We start from the raw sequence: 25,566 nt of genomic DNA on the forward strand, positions 1-25,566 counted from the left end.
TAAGTACGGACGAGCAGGCATGGATTTTTCAATTTAAATTGTGATATTCTTCCTTTGGTCTTATCAGATGGCCAATAGGCATTCTTGGGAACTCTCCGGATCTGACCCGGAGACTCCAGAATTCCAAAGGAATTGCCAGGTCTCCTGGTCAACAGTACAAATCTCCAGGCTCTGCTAGGGCTTAAGTGCTGTGTGGGCCCAGAAGAGGAAGTCACCTGGCCCCGCGCAGGTGGGGAAGAAGGGTGGAGTGTCAGATGTGCGCTGGAAGACAGAGCAGGGGGAGCATTGGGCTGCTCCAGAAGAAAGAGTGACATAAGAACAAGCCATACTGGGTCAGACCAAGGGTCCATCAAGCCCAGCATCCTGTTTCCATCATGGCCAATCCAGGCCATAAGAACCTGGCAAGTACCCAAAAACTAAGTCTATTCCACATAGCAGTGGCTATTTTCTAAGTCAGCTAAATTAATAGCAGGCAATGGACTTCTCCTCCAAGAACTTATCCAATCCTTTTTTAAACATAGCTACACTAACTGCACTAACCACATCTGGCAACAAATTCCAGAGTTTAATGTGCGTTGAGTGAAAAAGAAACTTTCTCCGATTAGTTTTAAATGTGCCACATGCTAAATTCATGGAGTGCCCCCTAGTCTTTCTATTATCTGAAAGATTAAATAACCAATTCACATCTACCTGTTCTAGACCTCTCATGATTTTAAACACCTCTATCACATCCCCCCTCAGCCGTCTCTTCTCCAAGCTGAAAAGTCCTAACCTCTTTAGTCTTTCCTCATAGGGGAGCTGTTCCATTCTCCTTATCATTTTGGTCGCCCTTCTCTGTTCCTTCTCCATTGCAACTATATCTTTTTTGAGATGCGGCGACCAGAATTGTACACAGTATTCAAGGTGCAGTCTCACCATGGAGCAGTACAGAAGCATGACATTTTCCTTTTTATTCACCATTCTCTTTCTAATAATTCCCAACATTCTGTTTGCTTTTTTGACTGCCGCAGCACACTGAACCAACGATTTCAATGTGTTATCCATTATGACGCCTAGATCTCTTTCTTGGGTGGTAGCACCTAATATGGAACCTAACACTGAGTAACTATAGCATGGGTTATTATTCCCTATATGCATCACCTTGCATTTATCCACATGTTGTATGAAAGAATGTGTGAATGGGCACATGTGTGAGGGAGTGAGTAGGAGTAGGCATGTGAGTTTGGGAGTGTGAGGGAATGAGTAAGTGGGCATGCATGTGCCTGGAAGAGAAAGTGGACATGTGTGTGAGTAGACGTATGTAGAAGAGAGAAGTGAGTGTGTGTGTGAGAATGAGCATGTATATGTGTGTGTGAATATACAAGTGTTTAGTTTGTGTGAAAGTTTGTGTTCATACCTATGCCTCATACTCCTTCCCAGCTTCCCCCTTCCCCCTCCCCCAAAGGCTAGTCCACAATAATCTCAGGGTGACTACACATCAAAAGTTCCCAGATATGCCAAAGGGGCATCAGAGACAGGCTGAGCCAATCCTGGTTTCACTCCACTGCATCTATGGTCTTGCAGTTACGATGACTCAGGACTCAGGCGGGGGTCTCCTGATACAGGGCGGTCCAGAGGAGGAGGCGGTGTCAGGAATTCCGGGTCGAGGCAGGCTGAGGACAGAAGCACTGTGGGCAGTCCAGAAGTCAGGGCAAGCGAGAACAGGCTGGACGCAGAACCAGGCCAGGGGTCAGGGCAGGCAGTGGACTCAGAGAAACCGGAAGCAAGCAGCAGACATGGAGAAACCAGGAAGCCAAGTTGAAGTCGAAACTGAGAAGACCATCCAAGGAACAAGGAGCCAGGAACAGCAGAACCACGGGCGAGGAACAGGCAGGAACTCAGGAACAAGCAGGAATGTAGCAACACATATTCAGAGAGTAGGACCTGTTGCCAAGGCAGAGAATGCTGGTCTGAGCTGGGCTTAAATAGCCAGGCCGTCTGAAATCATCTTTGGGGGCCGGGCCGAGGTTTCCCGCCATGACCCCTTTAAGACTCAGCAGATACCACATACGCCTAGGAAGGCATACGCAGGAAGCCTGCCAGTGGTATCCCGGGCCACATGGGAGGCCTGCAGCGGCCGAGACGCGCAGCGGCCATCTCAAGCCGCCGGAGAGGGGTACTTGGCGTTGGGGCCTGCCGGAGCAAGTAAGGGGAGACGGCTGCAGGGAACCGCAGTCGGGATTCCCAACAGTGCTCCCCCTCTTACGCCCCCTCACAGAAGGATCAGGCTTGTCAGGATGAGCTTCATGGAATTGCTGGAGGAGGGATTTATCCAGTATATTCACAGCAGGTTCCCAAGTGTTCTCTTCTGGGCCGAAGCCATCAGGTACTCCCACCATCTTTGGTTGTATCTTACATCCACGATGTCACTGACTTGATAAATTTGATCGTCCTCAGAAATCACGGGTGCAGGTTCTGGGGGCTTGCGGTGAAAAGGAGAAAGAACCAAGGGTTTCAGCAAGGAAACATGGAAGGTGTTGTATATCTTCAGGCTAGAAGGTAGGTGTAACCTATAGGAGACTGGATCCATGCGCTCCTTTATAGTGTACGGTCCAATGAACTTAGGTGCCAATCTCATGGAGGGTACACGAAGGTGGATATGATGGGCGCTAACCCAGACCCAGTCTCCGGGGTTGAAGAGTGGGGCTGCACGGCAGTGCTTGTCTGCGCCTTTCTTGGCCGTCTCTGCAGCACGCTGTAGGTTGGCCTGTGTGGCGTTCCAAAGTGAGTGGAGTTGTTGAGCAGTAAGTTGGGCAGCCGGAGAGGACACTGTCAGCAGCATTGGTAAAGGCGGTACTGGTTGTTTCCCAAAGACTAGCTGAAAGAGTGAACTCCCTGTAGCAAAGTGGACATGTAGATTATGAGAGAATTCAGCCCACAGTAGTAGGGCTGCCCAGTCGTCTTGTCTGTCTCCAAAAAAGGAGCGAAGAAAGGTTTTCAGGACTCGGTTGATAGGTTCTGCCTGGCCATTTCCCTGTGGGTTGAAAGCAGATGTAAAGTCCAGCTGAATTCCAAACTTTTTACATAAAGCTCTCCAATATTTTGCTGTGAATTGGGAGCCCTGATCTGAGGCTATATGTCGAGGGAGGCCGTGGAGGCGGAAGATGTGTTGAGTGAACAAATGAGAGAGTTTGGGCGCTGAGGAGAGCTTTGGAAGAGCCACGAAGTGTGCCATCTTAGAAAACCTGTCAATAGTTACCCAAATAACTTGATGTCCATCGGATGGGGGAAGATAGATACATCACAAAGTCTGTGGAGATGTGGATCCATGGCTCATCCGGCACGGGTAGTGGCTGTAGGAGACACCAGGGGCGACCTGGCAAAGGTTTCTGCTGGGTGCAAGTCGGGCAAGAGGCAAAGTATGCTTAGATATCCTCTTTCATGCAGGGCCACCAGTAGTACTGGGATAAGAGCTCTAGCTTGCGGGGTCTGCCGGGGTGGCCAGCCGTTAGGGAATCGTGCACCCAGGACAAGACCTTCTTACGAAGGCGGAGTGGTACGACTGTCTTGCCTATGGGTACTACGTCTGTGGCTGAGAGAAGCACTTTAGCGGGGTCCAAGATGTACTGGGAACAACAGGTGAGTCCTCCGTTTCACAGGTCCGGGATAGGGCATCCGCTTGGGCATTCTTGGAGGCTAGGCGATACCGCAGGATGAAGTTGAATCTGCTAAAGAACAGCGACCAGTGGGCTTGCCAGGGATTCAAGCGCTGGGCCTGGCAGAGATGTTCTAGATTTTTGTGGTCGCCATACACTGACAGGGTGTTGGGCCCCCTCCAACCATTGCCCCCAATCCTCAAATGCCATTTTAATTGCTAGAAGCTCTTTGTCCCCGATGCCATAGTTCTTTTCGGCGGGAGAGAACTTCCGGGAGAAGTAGGAGCATGGTAGTAGAGCTCTGGCATCAGAGTGCTGACTGTGTACAGCTCCTACTGCCACATCCAAGGTGTCCACCTCCACCACAAACGGTGTGAGGGATCAGTATGGCGGAGACAGGGCTCGTAGAGGAAGGCCTGGTTCAAATCCTGAAATGCATGGAGCTCTTCAGGCGGCCAAAGTCTGGCGTTTGGCACCTTTTCTCGTAAGGGCGATGAGAGGCAATACGAACTGAGAGTACTGGGGAATAAAGTGTCGGTAAAAGTTGGCAAACCCGAGGAAGCACTGGAGGGCACGGAGACCTTCTGGGCGTGGCCAGTCTCGGATGCTAGCCACCTTAGGATCCATATGGAAGCCGGTGGTAGACACAATGTATCCCAGGAAGGGAAGGGATTTGCGATCAAACAGGCACTTGTCGAGTTTAGCGAAGAGACGATGATCACGGAGGTGCTGCAGGACGTGGCGTATTGCCATGCGATGGGTGGAGAGGTCCTTAGATTAGATCAGTACATCGTCATGGTATACAATAACATTGGTGTGGAGCATTTCCCAGAAAACCTCGTTCATAAGGTTCTGGAAGACCTCCGGGGCATTGCACAATCTGAAGGGCATTACCAAGTATTCATAGTGTCCATCTTGTGTATTGAAGGCAGTCTTCCATTCATCCCCAGGTTTAATGCGGACCATTCTGGGGATGAATGGAAGACCGGCTTCAATACGCGAGATGGGCATGCCCCACGAAGATCTAATTTAGTGAAATTTTTCGCCCCCTGCAGGCTATCCAGAAGCTCAGGGATCAGTGGGAGAGGATACCTGTCCCGAAAGGGTTATAGCGTTGAGGCCTCTGTAGTCGATGCATGGCCTTAATGAGCCATCCTTCTTTGTTACGAAGAAGAACCCAGCCCCTGCTGGGGAGGTTGAGGGTCGGATGAAGTCTCTGTCCAAATTTTCTTGTATGTACTGTGACATTGCCTGGGTCTCGGGAAGGGACAGTGGATAGACCCGACCTCGAGGCGGAGTGGTGTTGAGCAGTAAATCGATGGCGCAGTCAAAGGGCCGATATTCCGGGAGAGTCTCAGCCTTTTCTTTTGAGAAGACATCTGCAAAATCTGCGTAGTGGGCTGGGAGAGCCAGGGAGGCCATGGCCAGCCGAAGTCGAGCTCGGGGCAGACCAGAATGGCAGGTAGAGAAGCGACCAAGGCCCCAAGAAGTGATCTGTAAGGTCTCCCAGTCAATGCATGGAGTATGTCTTTGGAGCCATGGGAGTCCCAGCACCACCGGGTGGATGGCCTTCTTTAACACAAAAAAGGTGATCTTCTCCTCATGAAGGACCCCAATGCGGAGCAACACCGGTGTGGTGACTGAAGTGACTCGGCCTGGTAGGGGGTCCCCCTGAAACAAGGATATCCGTAAGGGGGGAGCCCTAGGTTGTACAGGAAGTTGTAGTTGCCTCACCAGGTCAGCCAAAATAAAGTTCCCTCCAGCCCCGGAGTCAATGAAGGCAAAGGTATCGAAGGATTCTCCAGGGTAAAGGAGAGTCACTGGAATGGTGCATTGGGGATCAGGGTTCACACAGCCTAGGGTCAGCTCCTCTGTGACGCCTAGGCTCGGGAGTTTCCTGATCGCTCAGTGCATTGGGCCAGCAAGTGGCCCTTGCCGCCACAGTAAAGGCAGAGTCCTAGTGACCGACGTCGCTGCCTTTCTTCAGGAGTAAGGGGACTACGACCAAGTTGCATTGGCTCTTCTGAGTGAGATGACTCCTGCCTGGGAGGTGAGGCTGGGACTAGTGGGCGTGAGGAAGGAGCCAATGATACTGGCTTGTGCCCTGGTTTTTGTTCATGTAGACGCTGCTTTAAGCGGCAATCAGTTTGTCCAGATAAGTCAATTAAGGCCTCCAGATCCTCAGGTAGATCCCAAGCTGCCAGTTTGTCTTTATTCCTAGAGGCCAGGCCCACTAGGAAAATGCTTCGAAGAAGCCAAGGTACAGAATTCTACTGCGCAGTCCACCAGGGGCCTCCTCCTCCTGCTGGCCCATATCCCAACTGTGACAGAGATATAATGTATGTTTGGTGGTCCGCGGGCTACTCCTGCGAACCACTGCACTCACCTCCTGACCGGGCCCCTGCTGAGCCCATCTTGCCCTCTTCTCGGCGGAACACTGCGCTCCAACATGGTGACACGTCACTAGAGACCCACGTAGCAGGACATCGCTGACCGCTATTGACCGCGCTCCTCCTTAGGTGTGCATGTGCCCGATGTCACAGGATTTAAAAGGCCCACGGCAGGAAAAGCCCTGCAGTGTCCTTGGATGACATCACATTCTTGGGCCTATAAAAGGCCTTTGTTGACGTTCCTTCACCTCTTCAGCAACAGGTCCCACCACTCCTGAGTAGAGTGTGCTGCTTCCAGCGTTCTTGTCTTCAGTCTTCGTCCAGCTTGTCTCCACTTTGTCTTCAGTTCTGTTGTGAATGGCATGAGCGTGAGCCCTTCTTGCTGAGACAATTGACACAACCTTGTGGGCTGAGCCCAGAGGTTTGTGTTGCCGGTGGGTGAATGAGTCTTTGCATGGGCGAGACTAACACAACAACCAGGGGTCTGTAACTACAGTAAGATCTGAAGAGCATGCAGGGATAAAGCTGTGGCTGAAGTCGCAGCAAGGCTGAGGCTGCAGACTGTGGTTGAAGAAGGAGACAGATTGAAGGCTGTGGCTGAAGCTGAAGCTGAAGGCAGACGAAGCAGGCTGAGGCTGAAAACAAGGCAGGCAAGAACAAAGCTTGGATGAAGGCACTTCTAGGCAAAGGCAAGAGAACCGTTGCTGAGGCAGTTCTGGGTTGCACAGTCGGGATTTAAATACCCGGCCATATGACATCATCATCAGGAGGCGCCGAGTGCGTGGGTCCCTGCTGTGTGCTCCTCCCTGCAGGTAGAGCTAATCCCACCTTGGTCTAAGGGTCCACAGACACAACATATGAGTTGGGAGGCATTGGGAATAAAAGGGGGATTGTTGGTAGGGAGGAGAGGAGGCTCATGGTTGGGGAGGAAGGGGATGAGAAGGGAAAGCATTAACAACATATCTGGGAGCCAGAAAACTTTCAGCCTGCCTGCCACCCCAAGAAACTTGCCATTGTAGGTATAGGCTTAGTGCACCTATGGGCAAATCCAGTCCTGCCTGGAATCTCCTCAGTTCCAAAACCTTTCTCAATAATCCCTCCCCCCATTCCTCTATTCCTCTCCCTCTCCTTTCCCAAACTTCCGCCCTTTCTTCTTCTTACTTTCCTCCCTCATTCCAAGTTCTCTGTCCTTCTTTCCATTCCTAATCCTCCTGTCCCCCGTCCCCACTCCCAAGATCCCCTCCCTATGATGATATTTGACATTAATTTTCCTCACCCAGTAAAAATAAAATAAATTATACAAACACACAAGCAAGTTTGGAAAATTACTTTATTTTTATAATGTAACATAACATTTATATTATTTAATATGTAAAAAAATGCAAATGCTTGCCAGGGCACCACAGAATATTTTGATTCTTACTGCAGAATCAGCTCTGAGCTGCTGCAGGAAACTGAGGGCTGTGCATATCCCTGTTGTCTGACCTTCTGGGGCAGAGGCAGGGGGGGCAGAACCAATAGTGCCTAGACCAGCAAAAACCAAAATCTGTCACTGACTTTGTTTACGGGTAACCTCGGCACTTTTTGATCAGTGCAAGTGATGGATTTGATCTCCATGGGGGATGGACTTGGGTGGGGTGGGAGGAGTATATGGGAGAATGTGGAATTCAGGGTTCAAAGACACACTTCATTGACCAATCTACAAAGTTGCTGTTTGTTATATGCCATTCAAAGAGGCAGTTATCGCGCTCTTTTGGACAGAGGCAAGATGCCAGAAGAGTGGCGAATTTGTAAAATCAGGTTAGTGTAAAATGGGTCAAGAGGTGGAACATGCTGCAGCTAATGAGATGGAAAAGAACTAGCCTGGAGGCCTCCAACCAGCAACTAAAATGAGTTGTGAGTTAAATAGTTGAGCATTTCCCTTTCCTGAGGTTTATAACAACTCAGGCATAGAGTAAGTGAGAACAGATAGACCCCCCTGGCCTGTTAACAGTGCCAATTAGAAATACAAGCTCAAACATGCACCGGAGCAAAACCAGGACCAAGTGTGCTTGTCCATTATGACATGGTGTCATCTGAGCCGGCTAATACTACCCAAAGACAAGCCTGGTTGATGTATCAGGTTGGTGGTTGTGGGGTACAATCTGGAATGGCCACGAAGATCTAGGAAGCCAGAAGTTCGGGCAATAGCTATGCTGGTATTGGTATATATTTAGATTATTTCAAAACTTTGTGGTTAAAACATAGGAAAGGAAGGGTGCTGGATGTGAACTCAATATGAGATCTTGTACATTCATCTACCCAATATGGTAGAGTACAAAGAAGGTGTTGGGAATCCTGGCCGCGGTTCCCCGAAGTTATCTCCCCTTTCCTCCTCCTACAGGCCCCGACGCCGAGTACCCCTCTCCGGCAGCTTGAGACAGCCGCTGGGTGTCCCGGCCACTGCAGGCCTCCCACATGGTCTGGGACGCTGCCGGGAGGCTTCCTGCGCATGCACACGCGGCATCTGCCACGTCTTAAAGGGGCTGCGGCAGGAAACCTTGGCTTGGCCCCCGAAGATGACGTCAGACGCCTTGGCTATTTAAGCCCAGCTCAGACCTGCATTCTCTGCCTTGGCAACAGGTCCTACTCTCTGAGTGTGTGTTGCTGCATTCCTACTTGTTCCTGAGTTCCTGATTGTTCCTGCCTGTTCCCAAGTTCCTGCCTGTTCCTGAGTTCCTGCCCTCTCCTCACCCGTGGTTCCGCTGTTCCTGGCTCCTTGTTCCTTGGATGGTCTTCTCGGTTTCGACTTTGGCTTGAATTCCTGGTTTCTCCATGTCTGCTGCCCGTCCTGAACTTTGGCTTGCTTACGGTTTCTCTGAGTCCTCTGCCTGCCCTGACCCCTGGCTTGGTTCCGCGTCCAGCCTGCTCTCCTCTTGCCCTGACTTCTGGACTGCCCACGGTGCTTCTGTCCTCAGTCTGCCTCAACCCAGACTTCCTGACACCGCCTCCTCCTCTGGAGCGCCCTGCACCGGGAGACCCCCGCCTAAGTCCTACCAGCCCCGGCACCCAAGGGGTCAACCTGAGGGGAATGGGGTTGGTGTAGGTAAAGCTCCTGATGGGTCTCCTGGATCTGTACCACCTCCCGGCTACGAGGACCTCTGGGGGCCATCCCTCAGAGGCGTTACCAGCACTCGTGCCGCCTCAAGGGTCCACAGAGCTAACAGTTTGCCAAGGCCATGGATCCGGTGGACTTGTCTGGCCTCCAGGCCATTCTGGGCCTGGCCCAATGACCTCAACAACAGCAGCAGTGTCTGGATGTGTTAGCGGCTACTGTCGAGCGCCTGGCCAACTGCTTGGACATGGCACTGTTGCCTGGGGTTCCGCCTTCACCACCAGCTTCTGTACCAGTTTCTTCCGCTTCCGTGCCACTGCCAGCACCTCCCTGATACGCCGGGGACCCAAAGCAGTGCTGTGGGTTCCTTAACCACTGTTTCATGCGCTTCTTTCTACAGCCAACACAGTTCCCATCGGAACAGGTCAAAACGACCTTCATCTTGTCTCTACTAGATGGAAAGGCTCTGGCTTGGGCCTCCCCCCTTTGGGAGCGTGGCGACTCCTTTTTGGAGGACCTCCCGCGGTTTGTCTATACCTTCAAACAGGTCTTTGACAAACCGGCTCATCAATCCACGGCCGCATCTGAACTCCTCCACCTTCGCCTTAAGCCATGTCCTTCTTCTCTGCTCTTGGAGCCTAACCTGCTACTTTAAACCACACAGCATTATGGTTTCCCACATGGTTCAAAGCAGAAGTTGGACTCCAGGCAGCGGAGTATGAGGATGTGGCCCAGGAAGGCACTGCCTCCTTCTCCTGCTGGCCCAGATCATCAGCAGAAACAGAGATAGCAGCAGGGGAATGAGAGTTGGAGAGGATGGGCAACTGGTCTTTCAGCACAGATGGCTGCAGTACATGAGGGTGGGATGGGCTGGTGCTGGCTCCAGCCCCCCAAAAATATTATCAGGAGAGGGGCAGTATTGGCAGCGTAGATAGGAGCAGCAAATCTTCTGCCAGATAACTGCCACCCTAGTGTGCCTATTGGCAAATCCAGGACTGAACAAAGTGCCAAGGTCACCTCTAAACATGATATACACACAAATGCCTCACATTCTAATTCTCCCACCCACTGCTCACACACACGCACTTTGTTTCAGTTATCCCGTTGGCTAATTGTTTGAAAGCAGTGGTGTGACTTGAAAAGGCATCTAAAATTGAAAGACGTTGGAAACATGTTGTTCACCCCAAGAAATTGGTTTCTGTATACTTCCCCTCTTTTGTTTCTGCTACTAGCCTGTTCTGTCTGCTCTATTGCAACCCATTATTTTGCAAAACCCATGTCACTTGGACAGGCTGAGTTAGTCCTGGTTTTGCCCCACTACTAGCTTTTCAAAGGAACATAGGACTCTACATTCACAGATGGGGTTGGGTAATGGGGGAATGTGTGCTAAAATCAGAAATGACGCAACCTGGCATGAAATCAGTTGATGACCCTATTTCCGGGCTTTTTCAGTATCTGGAAACCCATCAGAAGTTTCCAGCATAATCAGAAAGAGACTTTAAGCGAACAGCCAGAGAAACGTGAGGTAGATTCCTTCAAATCATGTGGCTGGGCTGACTTTCAGGCTTTTGTAGGCAGAGGAAAGGCTGCATTTAAAGAAATTGTTCCCATGACCACCATAGCCACGGGGAAGGGATGCTAATTTTCAAATTATTCAATTTACAGTTCAGATCTGGTTGACCTATTCCTTTTTAATTCATACCCAACATGACCTACTGGCAGGCATTCAAAACGGTTGTGCTCCAGTGCTCCTTGTCCTGGGAAAGAACAGGCTGGCCATGGGGTTCTGCAACTGTGGCTGAAATCAGTGGATAGGTGAAGGTTTTGTAAGAGTTAAGGGGGTACTTATAAATCCTCCCTTCCATACTGGTGCTACCCATTTAACTCTATGACACTTCCTCTACTTAGTGTTCAGGGACAGCCGGAGCCAGGGCTGGTTTTACTCCAACCCCCACCCTCATTGCGTCAATTGATTTGTAATTCCAATTTCTCTAAGAAAAAGCAGGACTGGCCCAGCCTGTCCAGGTGTTCTGGAGCCTGATGGCAATCCTATGCCAAGTAGAAAATAGCTTGGATTGTTTTTCTAAGACACTTTTAGTCTTTTTTTTTTGTTACTTGAAAACTGCTGCTTTAAGGCAACCTTTATCTTTAAAATGAATGCATCCCTTATCTAACTAGATAAATGAAGCTTGACCGACGTGCCCGCAAATGCGCAGTAGAGAGCAGCTCTACTGCGCATGTGCGGGCGAGCACGTCAGTCTTAGGCAGCGTCAAAAAAAACCAAAAAACATGGCGGCAGCGGTGGTAGCAGCGGCAGCGGTGGTAGCAGCGGCAGCGGGCGGCAGCGGCAGCGGCGGCGGGCGGTGGCGGTAGCGGCAGCGGGGGCGGGCGGCGGCGGCGGTAGCGGGCGGCGGTGGCGGGCGGCGGCGGTAGCGGCCAGTAGCGAGGGAGGGAGGAGAGAGAGAGAGGGAGGGAGGGACGGACTAAGTGGGAGGGACGAAGAGAGAGAGTGGGAGGGAGTGACTGAGTGAGAGGGAGGGATTGAGTGAGTGAGAGGGAGAGAGGGGGAGGGACTGAGTGAGGGGGAGTGAGCGGGACTGAGGGAGAGGGAGGGAGTGAGTGGGACTGAGGGAGAGGGAGGGAGGGAGTGGGACTGAGGGAGAGTGAGTGGGACTGAGTGTGAGTGAGAGGGAGAGAGGGGGAGGGAGTGAGTGAGACTGAGTGGGAGGGAGGGGACTGAGTGAGAGGAGAGGGAGGCTGGGGAGGAGTGGGTGAGTGGGTGGGAGGGAGGTAGGGGAGGAGAGAATGAGGGAGGGTAGGGGGAAGGAGAGAATGAGGGGGAGGTGAGAGACAGAGGGATGTAGCCCGTTTTAACGGGCTTAACGGCTTGTATGACATAAAGAATGAACAAAAGGCAGTCCTGGGAAAATCACACTGTCTCTGTATTACTGGTGGAATAAATCTAACGTAGAAATTCTGTAACCAGAAACTTAAAAACAAAACACATGCACACTGCCCCACCACAGAACAAGTATAGCAAGAGTATATCTCAAAAAAGATATAATTGCGATGGAGAAGGTACAGAGAAGGGCTACCAAAATGATAAGGGGAATGGAACAGCTCCCCTATGAGGAAAGACTAAAGAGGTTAGGACTTTTCAGCTTGGAGAAGAGACGGCTGAGGGGGGATATGATAGAGATGTTTAAAATTGAGAGGTCTAGAACGGGAAGATGTGAATCGGTTATTTACTCTTTCGGATAGTAGAAAGACTAGGGGGCACTCCATGAAGTTAGCATGTGGCACATTTAAAACTAATCAGAGAAAGTTCTTTTTCACTAAACGCACGATTGGACTCTGGAATTTGTTGCCAGGGGATGTGGTTAATGCAGTTAGTGTAGCTGGGTATAAAAAAGGTTTGGATAAGTTCTTGGAGGAGAAGTCCATTACCTGCTATTAATTAAGTTGACTTAGAAAATAGCCACTGCTATTAATTGCATCAGTAGCATGGGATCTTCTTAGTGTTTGGGTAATTGCCAGGTTCTTGTGGCCTGGTTTGGCCTCTGTTGGAAACAGGATGCTGGGCTTGATGGACCCTTGGTCTGATCCAGTATGGCATTTTCTTATGTTCTTATGAGTCTCAGCCCTCCTGTAGAGAGAATATCTCTAGGGAGAGAGGCAATTGTGTTTTATTTCTCTGCACTGTTTCTCCACCAGCATAATGCCAGCATTTGTGCCAGTTAGTTCCAAGTGTGACAGTGGATTTTAGGTACTAGAAACTGGAGCAAAGACGCCAACTTATTTCCCAGCATTTGTTACATGGGGGGGGGGCGAGAGGGTAAGTAATGACTTTGGGTCATGACTGACCTTGACATGCTTAGCCTTAGCAGCCTAGAGGTCAATTAGCATCACTCCAGTGTCATGCCCAGTGCCCTTCGGTGTAATCTTCATCCCTGTCCCTTCTCCAGGATGCACTGAGGTAATGACTTGCTATAAATAACGAAGGCATATTGTAAATATACGTTTCTGCTATTGTAGTAGTCTATTTAATTAATAGTTTCCTGTTTCTGATTCTTGCTAGTGTATGTGCTCTTTTGAGCACAGATGTCTCAAGTAGATGGAGCCAGTCAGTTAACAGCTAGTGGAGGTGGCAGCAAGTAACTTATTTGTTCCAGACATTGGTGGTCACAACCCAACAGCTAGAACCAACCTGATGGTTTTAACAACTAGCACATGGCCAACATTTCCATTTCTGTCCTGGCTTTGGGTTCTAACACAGACTTTTGCTGCCAGGATTGTTCTTGCCTGTTAGCATGACTGAGAACAGAGGTGCTAGGTTTCCAGAGAACAAACCTCTGTGCTTGTCCTGGTTTTTGAACGTATGCCACCTCTACCTGTTATGACCGCTGGCTGCAGCCACCACGGCAGGCTCAACTCTCGTCATGTCTTGCTTGGTTCTCTACCCCTGGTACTCTCACGGCAGTGGCCAGTCGCTGCCGCCGCGTTCCTCCTGACTCCCTGCACTCCACGTGGCGGCTGGGACGCCGCCGACCAGCATTCCGATCCTGGACCTTTCTAGGTGCGCGCACGTGCCATCTGCCCTCCCTTTAAAGGGCCAATGGCGGGAACTCCAGGCTCGTCCCCGGCTGATGACATCACTGGCCCAGGATATTTAAGCTTCACCTCTAGCCACCACTAACCGACTTAGCAACAAGTTCCTTGGCTCCTTTCGATGCCAGTTCTTTTCCTACGGATCAGTTGTTCCTGCCTTCAGATCTCTGCGCTTCTCCATCCGGGTTCCTGCCTCAGCGCTTCCCGCTCGGCGAGCCCTGTCTCAGCGCTACTTCACTTGGACTCTCTCTCAGTGCTTTCTGCTCCTCAGGGCCAGTCTCAGCGCCTCTTCACCTGGACTCTCCCTCAGTGCTTCCCGTTCAGCAGGCCCTGGCTCAGCGCTACTTCACATGGACTCTCTCTAGCTCTTCCTGTTCCTCAGGGCCAGGCTCAGCACTGCTTTACTTGTGAGTCCCTACCGCAGTGCCCTCTGCTCCTTGGGACCCCCACGGCACTTCTCTTTGAGGTCTTTGCTACAGTGCCTTCTCTCATCAAGATTCGGCTCAACGCAGTACTCCACCATACTGTGTTTCGGCGCTCCCGTTCCTCGGGGCACTCCCCAGCGCTGCTACTACAGAAGGTCCTGTCACCGCATTGTCGGGTCTCAAGCAGTACCTCTGCGCTGCTACTCTCCTAACACTACCAATACACTGCCCCTTTTATTTGAAATCGCCACTACTGGGACCAAAATCCTTTGGGGCTGGGGGGAGAGGGCGTTAAATAGTAGCTATCCAGATTTTCCTGAATGCTATTTTAAGTAACATTTGAGTTTTTATAACTATTCATTTTAATATAATTCCGTATGTTTTACAGCGAGGAAGAGTTGAAAAACATGGAACATGGGGCAGAAGTTGTCAAGGGATTAACCAAAACCAGCGATGTGACAGGGCAGAGGTTCAGCAAGACTTGAATAAATGAGAATAATGTTTCCTTCCTGCCCCATCCATAGACAGCTAGCTCACTGTTAATTACATGAACTTTAGAGACTACAAAAGTCCCTTCTTCAGATGTGCCTTCTGGAGACACACATTTATTTATTTAAAATATTTATGTTTCGCCTATAACAAAAAGTGCTAAGCGAATTACAATTTAAAATTTACAAATATCTAAACAAAAACAATCATTAAAACCCAATATCCACATTAAACATTATCTAAACATACATGACCAGCTGCCGAGCACTACAAATGACCTTCAGCTACCACATAAAGAAGAAAGCCCTCCGTCTAGTTTCTACTAAATTTGCATCCTGAACTGATGGAATGATCAACAACATTATATTAGAGCAACGCAGTGATCTAGATGAGCATTCAGCACCATCTGATAAGGGTGCAGAGCCATCAGCACCAAATAACGTAAATGCAGAGGCATCAAGACTCAATCCATCCGTGCCCAAAACGAATTGCACCAAGTTAATGGTGCAGACATTCTTTAGCATAAAGTCATTGGTCCACTCGGTGCACAGTCCCACAAAGCCAGTGGCAAAAAAAGAATGGCGCAGAACCATCAGCTCTGAAAAAAATCTAAGAAACTCAGGCATCCCACATAATCATCAGCGTCTGTAAGCACAATATCTTCACCACCTTTGTTACAACTGGAGGGACTTCCTTTGCTGGGAACAAAGGAACCAAAGTTTCTCTCTTCCCCCCCCCCCCCCCCACCCCCTCCATCCCAATTTCTAGATTGTCATACATTCATTCATACATTCTGGACCAAGTTCATTAAAACTTATATGAATGAATTACTGGACAGTAAACTATCATTCCAAAGACCATTTTAGAACGCTTAAGAGAAGAATTAAAATCAAAACGTCCTCCATCTTATTTTGTACAATATGAAGATATAGCCAGAGAAGAAACCATTGAGATATCTTCAGAAGAAGAGCTACGATCCCCTTCACCACCATATATTATCAAATTCAGAACTTTTTCAAGATGCAGACGATTCCTTATAAAATATACCTGGAGCATTTGCATGATCCTCTATCAGATCTGTCTCCAGAGCCAAACAGAGTGTTGGTGCTGCCAGAGGATTCCACCTGTCCAATATTTATACAGAAAATGTCTGAAGCTATACCCTTTAGTCTTTAAGAGGGAGGAAGTGTCTGTCACTGACTTGAAAGGAATTCTACAATGTTTACAATCACCAAAGCAATTTAAGGCAGTCCCTTTGCATCAAGCACTATAAGATATAAGATATAAGATATGCACTCGAAAATATGAAAACGCTCTATTCCATTATGCCTATGCAAAGAATGTGGATGTCAAGTATAGAATTCAGAAATGCCTGGGAGGACATAATAAAGTCCAACTACTGCATGACTCATTAATCATCAAATTGATGATGAGAAAAGCAAAGACATTTCCCAGTTACCCTCTAGAAAAGAACCAAGGATCCTAGACACAATTGGCAAGAAAGTCTTCCAGGGAGCAATATTACAATCTAAAATTGAAGCTCACCTATTACAGATGATCCAATACCTTTTCAGCATTCTTCAAAGGCTGAAAACCAATGCATATAAACTACCTGAACGAGAATTTGCCAGGTAGTTAAAGAACTTAAAGAATTCACAGAAGTCATGAAGGCCACGGAAGACTGTGCTAGACATATCACACACTCAATCTTTGATTCTATTGATACATCCTCCAGAATTTCAGCATCAGGAATAGTGGTGAGAAGGTTAGCATGGCATGTGCTTCTGGGTTCAAGGAGGAAGTCCACAAGAAGTTGACAGACACCTAATGTGTGGGAGACAAATTGTTATGACCAGGAGGGATGTGAACTCTTGGACCGACGGGAGGTTGATATGACCTTAGGAGATGGCTCCTCAGGTTCCCCCGTCGGGTGACGAGGTGGAACAGAAGTTGGAACTGGCTGGATCCTCGCTGACGGAGACTTAGGTGGGTCTCTGAGAGGGCAATGAGGCGTGGAGTCGGAGCAAGGGCCAACTGGATCTTCGCCACTGGAAGCCCACGGCCCCCCCGGGAGGAGCCCGTAGGGATCTGGGCTGCTGGGGCTTAGGTGGACCTTTGAGAGGTCGAAGAGGCATGAGGTTGGTGCAAGGGCCAACTGGATCTTCGCCACTGGAAGCCCGCAGCTCCTCCGGGACTGCTGGGACTTAGGTGGGCCCTTGAAGATGGATGGTCTGGAGGAAGTCCGAGGTCGAGTACCAGAGGATCGCTGCTTGCCAGTCCGGAGTCACACACCGAGGAATCACCGTTTGTCAGTCCGAAGTCACACACCGAGGGATCACTGCTTGCCAGTCCGAAGTCACACACCAAGGAATCACCGCTTGCCAGTCCGAAGTCACACACCGAGGAATCACCGAGAAGAAGCAGGAACCAGGAACCAAAGGCACCAGGAGACTCACTGGAGCGAGCAGGCTCGTTGCCAAGTCAAGGAGTAGCTGGAGGAAGGCTCCTTATATACTTCCCCACGCTTAGCCCATCAGGAGCAGGTGAGGGTAATTTAGGGGTTGAGGCCCCTTTAAATCTTGTAAGGAGGCGCGGCCTTGCGCCTAGGAGCAGGGCGGCCATCTTGCTCTCGGGGACGTCTGCAGAGTGCCTTGTGCCGCAAAGAGAGACCTGGGGGCGCTTCCCCGCCGGCAGTCTCCGCGGAACCGCGCCGAGGAGCGGGGACAGGAGGAGGCGATTCCCGGCGCTTCCCTGATGCTGCCACCACTGCGACAGCAGTCCCTGATGCCGCCACCCTAGGTAGGGGGGCTCGACCGTGGCCGCCCGTGGCCGGGAGGCATGACACAAATTATTTGGGATAAAATCAATGAGATGTTAGAATCAATTAAAATCTAGAGCACCGCTCTGCAGTCATTGTCTGCGTCACAAATAGATACTTCTTCATAGAGGAGATATCATCCAGACTCTTATAGAAGACCTTATTTCTACACTCAAAAAAGATGATACAACCTGTACTCATATTACAGGCAGCGACCTATAATGTTACAGCAGCTTCAGTAGCCACAGCAACAAACACAGCAATCACAGCCAAGACAGAGAGGTTGTCTCCTACTGCAGCAGAGCAAATGTGGAAATCCAAAAGAACTGTATTCGATGGGGGGTGAAGGGCTGATGTGCACGGAACAGGAGAGAAACCTTGGGGTGATAGTGTCTAATGATCTAAAGTCGACGAAACACTGTGACAAGGCGATAGCTAAAGCCAGAAGAATGCTGGGCTGCATAGAGAGAGGAATATCGAGTAAGAAAAGGGAAGTGATTATTCCCTTGGACAGGTCCTTGGTGTGGCCTCACTTGGAGTACTGTGCTCAGTTCTGGAGAACATATCTCTGCTATTAATTGCAGCAGTAGCATGGATTCTTCTTAGTGTTTGGGTAATTGCCAGGTTCTTGTAGCCTGGATTGGCCTCTGTTGGAAACAGGATGCCTGGCTTGATGGACTCTTGGTCTGACCCAGCATGGCAATTTCTCATGTTCTTATGTTCTTATAGACATCACACACACACAGAAGCACCTTCCTTCTCTCAAATACATACACACACAAACTGGCCCCCAGCTGAACAGCTCCAATATTCGGCCCCATCTGCCTGGTCTCCAGCAGCAGCCTGTGGCTCTGATTTTTGGCCCCACTGGTCTGGTCTCTGGTGGCAGCCTGTGGCTCCAATCTTTGGCCCCGCCGGCCTGGTCTCCAGCGGCAGCCTGGGACTCCGGTCTTTGGCCCCACCAGCCTGGTCTCCGGTGGCGACCTGAGGCTCCTGTCTTCAGGTCTTCAGCCCTGCTAGTCTGGTCTCCGTCGGCGGCCTGTGGCTCCAGTCTTCAGCTCCACTGGCCTGGTCTCTGTCTGCCTCAGCTCCTCCAAGTCTGCTACTCTAGCCTCCAGAGATCGGACTCGTTCCCTGAGAGCCAGGAGCTGTTTGCACTGATGAGTCCTTTTTCATAGACGGCCACCAATAGAAGTGTTGCAGGGTGGCAAGAATACGGGCCTGTCCAGGATGACCGGCTAACCGTGAGTCATTGGCCCAGTACAGCAATTTCTTCCGTAGAGTTTGTGACGGGGTGTGTCAGGAACATCTTCAGGTGTAAAGGAGCATAAGAGGGCGTCTGCCCGGACATTTTTATCAGCAGGACAGTATTTGAGCAGGAAATCAAATCAATTGAAGAATAATGACCATCGGGCTTGGCGATGGTTGAGTCTCTGCGCATGACGTAGATATTCCAGGTTCTTGTGATCAGTGAACACTGTTATTTGGTGTTGTGCACCTTCTAGCCAGGGGTGCCATTCCTTGAATGCAAGCTTGATAGCGAGCAACTCTTTGTTGCCAATGCCATAATTTCTCTCGGCTGGAGAAAAGCATCTAGAGAAAAATGATTAGGGATGAAGAGTATGTTTCTCACTGTGCTGTCTGAGCACGGCCCCTATGCCAACATCAGAGGCATCAACCTCAACGATGAATGGCCTATGAGGGTCAGGATGACGTAAACAAGGTTTCTTGAGGAATGCCTCCTTAAGGGCTTGGAAAGCAGTGACAGCGTCCAAAGACCACTGTGATGGATTGGCAGTTAATGGCGCTGTCAAGGTCGAGTAGTTCTTGATGAATATACGATAATAATTAGTGAAGCCCAGAAAGCGACGGAGAGCTTTAATACCAGTAGGCTTGGGCCAGTCTTGTATGTGTTTTGTCTTCTGGGGTCCATTTGGAAGCCTTTGTTGGACACAATGTACCCTTCAGCTAAAAGGTTAACTAATCTGTGCGTTGAAAGTGTGGATGCCTCAGCCCTCCTGTAGAATGTGGAACAGGGTTGACGATATGGGTGATGTGGAGTGACTGATTGTCTGATGCTGAACTTTGATGGGGTGGGCAGGACTGTTTCGGAATCAGGTTATGAAGTAGCATGGGATAGACTTAGTTTTTGGGTACTTACCAGGTTCTTATGGCCTGGATTGGCCAATGTTGGAAACAGGATGCTGGGCTTGATGGACCCTTGGTCTGACCCAGTATGGCATGTTCTTATGTTCTAAGAAGGGAACAGACTCCTGGTGGAAAGTACACTTCTCGAGCTTGGCTTATAAGCGATTATTTCGCAACCTCTACAAGACTTTGAATGACATCTGTTTGGTGGCTCTGACATCACTGGAAAAGATGAGGATGTTGTCCAAGTATACAACCACACACTGATATAACAAGTCTCACAGGATGTCGTTCATCATATTTTGAAATACGGCTGGGGTGTTGCACAGGCCAAATGGCATCACTAAATACTCGGTGGCCATCGCGAGTATTAAAGGCCGTTTTCCACTCGTCCCCTTGACGAATGCAGACAAGATTGTAAGCACCCTTTAAATCCAACTTTGTGAAGATCTTTGCGCCTTGGAGTCAATCAAACAACTCTGAAATTAATGGTAAAGGATACCAATCCTTGATGGTAATTTCATTCAGTCAATGCAAGGGCGAAGGGATCCATCCTTCTTGCCAACAAAAAAGAATCCAGCTCCCACCGGTGACTTAGATGGTCTAATAAATCCTTTCTGTAGATTTTCTTGAATATAGGTCGACATGGCCTCAGTCTCTGATAATGAGAGTGGATAAACTCTTCCTCTGGGTGGTTCTGTGTTGGGCTTCAGGTTAATTGCACAGTCAAATGATCTGTGTGGTGGAAGCACATCAGCTGCTTGTTTGAAAAATACATCTTGAAATGACATGTACTGCAGTGGTAAACCAGGAAGCACAGTAGTGGTGACCATACTTGGTAATGGGGTTACTTTCTTCAAGCATCTGTCATGGCAGTTCGGACCCCATTGTGATAATTCCATTGAAGACCAGTTGAACTGGGGAGAATGGTCTTGTAATCATGGGATGCCAAGCACTATGGGGTGAATAGCTTTCTCGGTATGCAGGGACCCAGTGCGCAGGCAAATGGGTTGTGTGGTGAGCGAGACGTCTCCTGGCAACGGCTCACCATGTATGGAAGAGAGAAGCAGTAGGAATTCATAGGTGCTCTACCAATATTTTCAGAATAAAATTCCCACCTGCACCAGAATCGACTAGTGCTTGTGTGGCGAATTCAAGAGGCCCAGAGATGATGGAGACCGGGAGAGTCAGTGGAGGAGATGGTGCAGTCACTCCTAGGAAGAGTCCTCCGGCAGATCCTAGGTCTGCATGTTTCCCGAACAGATGGGACAGGTTTGGACTGCATGGCCAGTTTTCCCACAATACATGCAGAGGCCCATCTTCTTGCGAAAGCGCCTCTCTTTGGTGGTTAAGTGACTACGGCCTAATTGCTTGGGTTCTTCTTCTTCTTCAGGATTGGGTAATGCTTGGACCGGAGCTGAAGGAGCGAGGGCGAGTATCTCCAAAGGAGTGTCTCTTGAGAGGTTTTACCTCAGCAGATCACTCTCATATACGGCGGTCAATCCGTCCAGCGAGGTCAATAAGAGAACTTAGAGTGTCAAGCAACTCACATGTGGCAAGTTTATCTTTTATATGGGAGTTGAGGCCTTCTAAGAAGATAGCTCGTAAACAACCCGAATCCCATAAAAGTTCAGAAGTCAGGGTTTTAAATTTGATCACGTAGTCTGGGAGTGGCTTAGTCCCTTGTTGGAGGTGTAGGAGTGCTGAACCAGCTATAGACTGGCATGCAGGGTCATCAAATACCGACTTGAAGAGAGTCAGGAAGCCAGGCAAGTCATTCAGGATTGAATCATTGTGCTCCCATAGTGGTGAAGCCTAGGCCAGGGCTTTTCCATCCAACAAGGACAAGATATAAGTTGTCTTGGTAACTGCCGTAGGGAAATACCGCAGTTGTAAGGAGAAGTGCATACAGCACTGATTTAGAAAGCCCCTACACAACAGAGAATCTACTGAGAAACGAGTAGGGGCAGGCAAAGGAACTGTAGTACGCCCAGTAACCACCAGGGGCGATGCATTCTGGTCAGAAGTAGGAGAACTATTCAGTCTGGTGTTCAGCTGATTAAGGGGCAGATTTTCAAAGGGTTACGCTTTCTTAGGGGGGAGCATATCGGGGGCATAGCGGGGGCGTAGCGCGGCCGGCGTGTCATCGGGGGCGGGGACATGGGTGTGGTTCCGGCCCAGGGGTGTTCCAGGGGCGTGGCCGCAGTCTCCGGACCAGCCCCTGGACCGGAACATGGCGCGCCGGCAGCCGGCCAACGCACGCAAGTTACATCTGCCTCGGGCAGGCATAAGTTGTAAAATAAAGGTGGGGGGGAATTAGTTAGGGCTAGGGGGTGGGTTAGATAGAGGAAGGGAGGGGAAGGTAGGGGGGGCTGGAAGGAAAGTTCCCTCTGAGGCTGCTCTGATTTTGGAGTGGCCTCGAAGGGAACGGAGGATGGCTGTGCGGCTCGGCGCGCACAGGCAGCCGATTTTGCACAGCCTTGCGAGCGCCGACCCTGTAAAATCAGGAGTATATTTGTTTGCGCCGGGTTGCGCGAACAAATCTACTTCCGCGCGCACCTTTTCAAATCTACCCCTAACGGCGGTAGCCAATGTCTCCAAAGTCCTCTGTTGCTCCGAAATCCATTGGGCCAGGCCAGGGATGGCCTGTAAGGCTGAGAGCTGAGCCGGGTCCATGGAGTTAGCAATCTGTTATACTTGAACTTGGTTTGTAGGCCTTGGATCGTGGAGAGAGTTGACTCCACCCACAGAGAGGAGCCCTGTGGGGACTCTCCACGACAGACGGGGTCTCAGCAGTGATGGACACAGGAGTCAGAGAATATTTATTATACAGCAAGAGAAACCCGAGGAGCAGGTTTAGTAAACTCAGTCCAGGAGTAGGAAGACCTGAGATGGATTCTCCGGTAGAGGTCCGCAGAGCGGGGTAACTCGGGTAATACTTGCTTCTAGTAGTTCTTGTGCGTGGTAGCTCCGGTAGTGGTCCGCAGCATGAGGTAGACCGGAGATAGATGATGATAGCAGGCATAAGGCAGCCTGGATCCGGTAGTGGTCCTTAGAGAGGGGTAACCCGAGGATCTGTACAGTAAGGTGAGACTCGCAAAGAAGGCTCTCCGAGGAGTGGATAGCCCTGAGTGCAACAGTGACGACAAGGAGAATCGGATGATAGCAAGCCCTTTATTAAAATGCCCGACTCTGGCCGAGTTTCGCTCCCTTGCACAGAGCTGCCTCAGGGGCAATTCATTTATCCAGGACTTGGTTTGATCAATGTGGAGGATATCAGATTGATTATACCTTGGTTGCAGATGAATTCTTTTTCAGACTGATAGGCTTTCTCTTATCAACACAACGTTGTTGCGTGATACCGACGGAGTGAAAAAATGTTCCATAAATAGCAAATGCAAACAAACGAGCCGTCTGGCTCGTTTGTTTGCATTTGCTATTTATGGAACATTTTTTCACTCCGTCGGTATCACGCAACAACGTTGTGTTGATAAGAGAAAGCCTATCAGTCTGAAAAAGAATTCATCTGCAACCAAGGTATAATCAATCTGATATCCTCCACATTGATCAAACCAAGTCCTGGATAAATGAATTGCCCCTGAGGCAGCTCTGTGCAAGGGAGCGAAACTCGGCCAGAGTCGGGCATTTTAATAAAGGGCTTGCTATCATCCGATTCTCCTTGTCGTCACTGTTACACAGTTCACTGGATCGGCTACCGCTTTGCTTTTTGGGTCCTAGCCCTGAGTGCAGCAAGGCCCCCGAGGAGTGGGTACCTTAGTCACTTAGTCTGGAACACAGGAACAGCGAGGCGAAGCGTCTCTGAGGAAAGGAATTGAGCAAGATGGAATCCTTGCTAACTCGCTGGTAGAAAGGTCCGGTAGGCTTAAGTACACGTAGGCAGTGACGTCATGCGTAGGGGACGCCCCTAAGGTTCCCGCCGTGACGTGCATAAGACAAAAGCAGGCGCACACGCGTGTGCCCTAGGTCACACCAGAAACAAGATGGCGATCGGGATCCCCACGCCGTCCTGGGAATGCCAGGGAGGTCGGCATATGGAGGCAGAGGCAGCCATCTTCGGGAGAAGCGGGACTGTAGGGCAAAATGAGGTGAGCAGCAAAGGTTGCAGCCGTCTGCGACCAACGGGTGCAACAATTTTGACCAATATAAAGTTTGCAGAATTTTGCAGAATTTTAAATTTTTGTTCGCAGAATTTTAAGATTTTGTGCACAGAATTTTAATTTTTTTTGCGCAGAATTCCCCCAGGAGTATGGATTGGACGCCTGAAGAGTATTTAGCCCATCCATTTTAGTACACCATGGGTTCAGTTTGAGAAAGCAAGGAGAGAGTAAGGATGTCTGATTTTTACACTCTGTGAAAGCCTCTGAGCTTCTCCCAAAAGGAGTTTCTTTTAGAAGTGACACCTCCCAGTGCACTCTCTGCCAGAGGCTCCTTCTTCTAATTTACAGAGAGGGAGTCTTTTAAGCCTGATACCCTTTAGAGGCAAAAGTGCTCTCAGCAGGGGACCAGAGACCTGTGAGCCTGCTCTAAACCCTAGGTGGGCAAGCACCAGTGAGGGATCCTGAGTGAGAGTCAGTGAAGGCAGAAGAGAGAGCCAGTTTACGTTTTAAAGTATTTTTTGGACTTTAGCAAAGTGGGGAGGTTTTTGAATCCCCCTTCCCCACTGAGATTCAGAGCAGAGAACTAGCCTGATCTCATAGACTTTTCCCCAAGAAAGGTTCTACAGAAATATTAATAAATAAAGGATGAAAGACCCACTAAGGAAGGAAGAACAAGAGCAGGAGACCCCCAACCGGATCTCCGCACACCAACAGACCAGGACAGGCTGGGAATCCGAGGAGAAGATAACCCAAGGTAGGATTTTTGCAATAAAGATGGGGACCCCTCACAGCCGCTGGGTATGCTGTGTGCATTAAAATCACCATGGGCGTACCCAGACGCCTGATTAAAGGACACCTACCTACCTACCTAAAACCACACATGTACCAACATTCAGATGTATTTTAATATTATGGATGGATGGACTTGAATTTATGAGTATTCATCCGTAAACTTTTATTTAACACCTAGACTTGGTCCTGTCTGAGTTATTACAGCCTCTCACCACATGGGAAGCACCAATACACACTGGCAACTTTTTAACATCGACTGGGCCATAAGCAAGAGCTTCCCCCCATAAAAAGAGTCCCCCCCACCCAGGGATTGAGAGTCAAGTGTGGAATGTAACATGCTAGCCGGAGCAGCCCCTATGATATAAATTAGTTATGTCCTCTAAGGCAGAGGCGTACTAAGGGGAGGTGCAGGGGTGCAGTCCACCCTGGGTGACAGCCAGGAGGTAGGTGGCTGGGAGTGGAGCCCATCCCACTCGTGCTAGAAGAAGAGGGAGGTCTCCAGGCCGTGAGCAGTGGGAGCACTGGGCGACCTAGAGTGCGAAGGCATAGCCTTCCCTCCCCCCCGCAGCCCGGAAGTGGGTGGGTCTGCGCGAGCGGGAAGAAGAAAAGTACATGCAGTTGCGGCCTGAAGCAGGAGGAAGAGCAACAGCGCTGTCCTCCACCTCCCCACCGCAGATGCACCAGCCCCAGTGCCGCCTCAAGAAAAATGAAGAGTCCCCGTCTGTTATGGGGGCTGAAAGAAGAAACTGCTGCTGTGCTTCTGATGAGGAGTGCGGTAGGAAGTGAAAGAGAGTGTATTTGTGTCTATGTGTGTGTTAGAGTATGTCTGTGTGTGTGTGTGTGTGTGTGGGAGTGAGGGTGCATATTTGTGTGTGAGAGAGGGAGCTGTGTGAAGGGGTGTTGTATGTATGAGAGAGAAATGGAGGGACCAGTATGCAGGGGTGTGTGCAAGAGAGAGAGCGAGCCTGTGTGAGGGAGAAGGGAACCAGAGATCACTGGGTGGGGGGAGGAGGGACAGAGAAGTGAGGGGGGGGGGGGGTGGAGGGACG

This window comes from Rhinatrema bivittatum, chromosome 8, assembly GCF_901001135.1.
Source record: "Rhinatrema bivittatum chromosome 8, aRhiBiv1.1, whole genome shotgun sequence".
NCBI lineage: Eukaryota > Metazoa > Chordata > Amphibia > Gymnophiona > Rhinatrematidae > Rhinatrema > Rhinatrema bivittatum.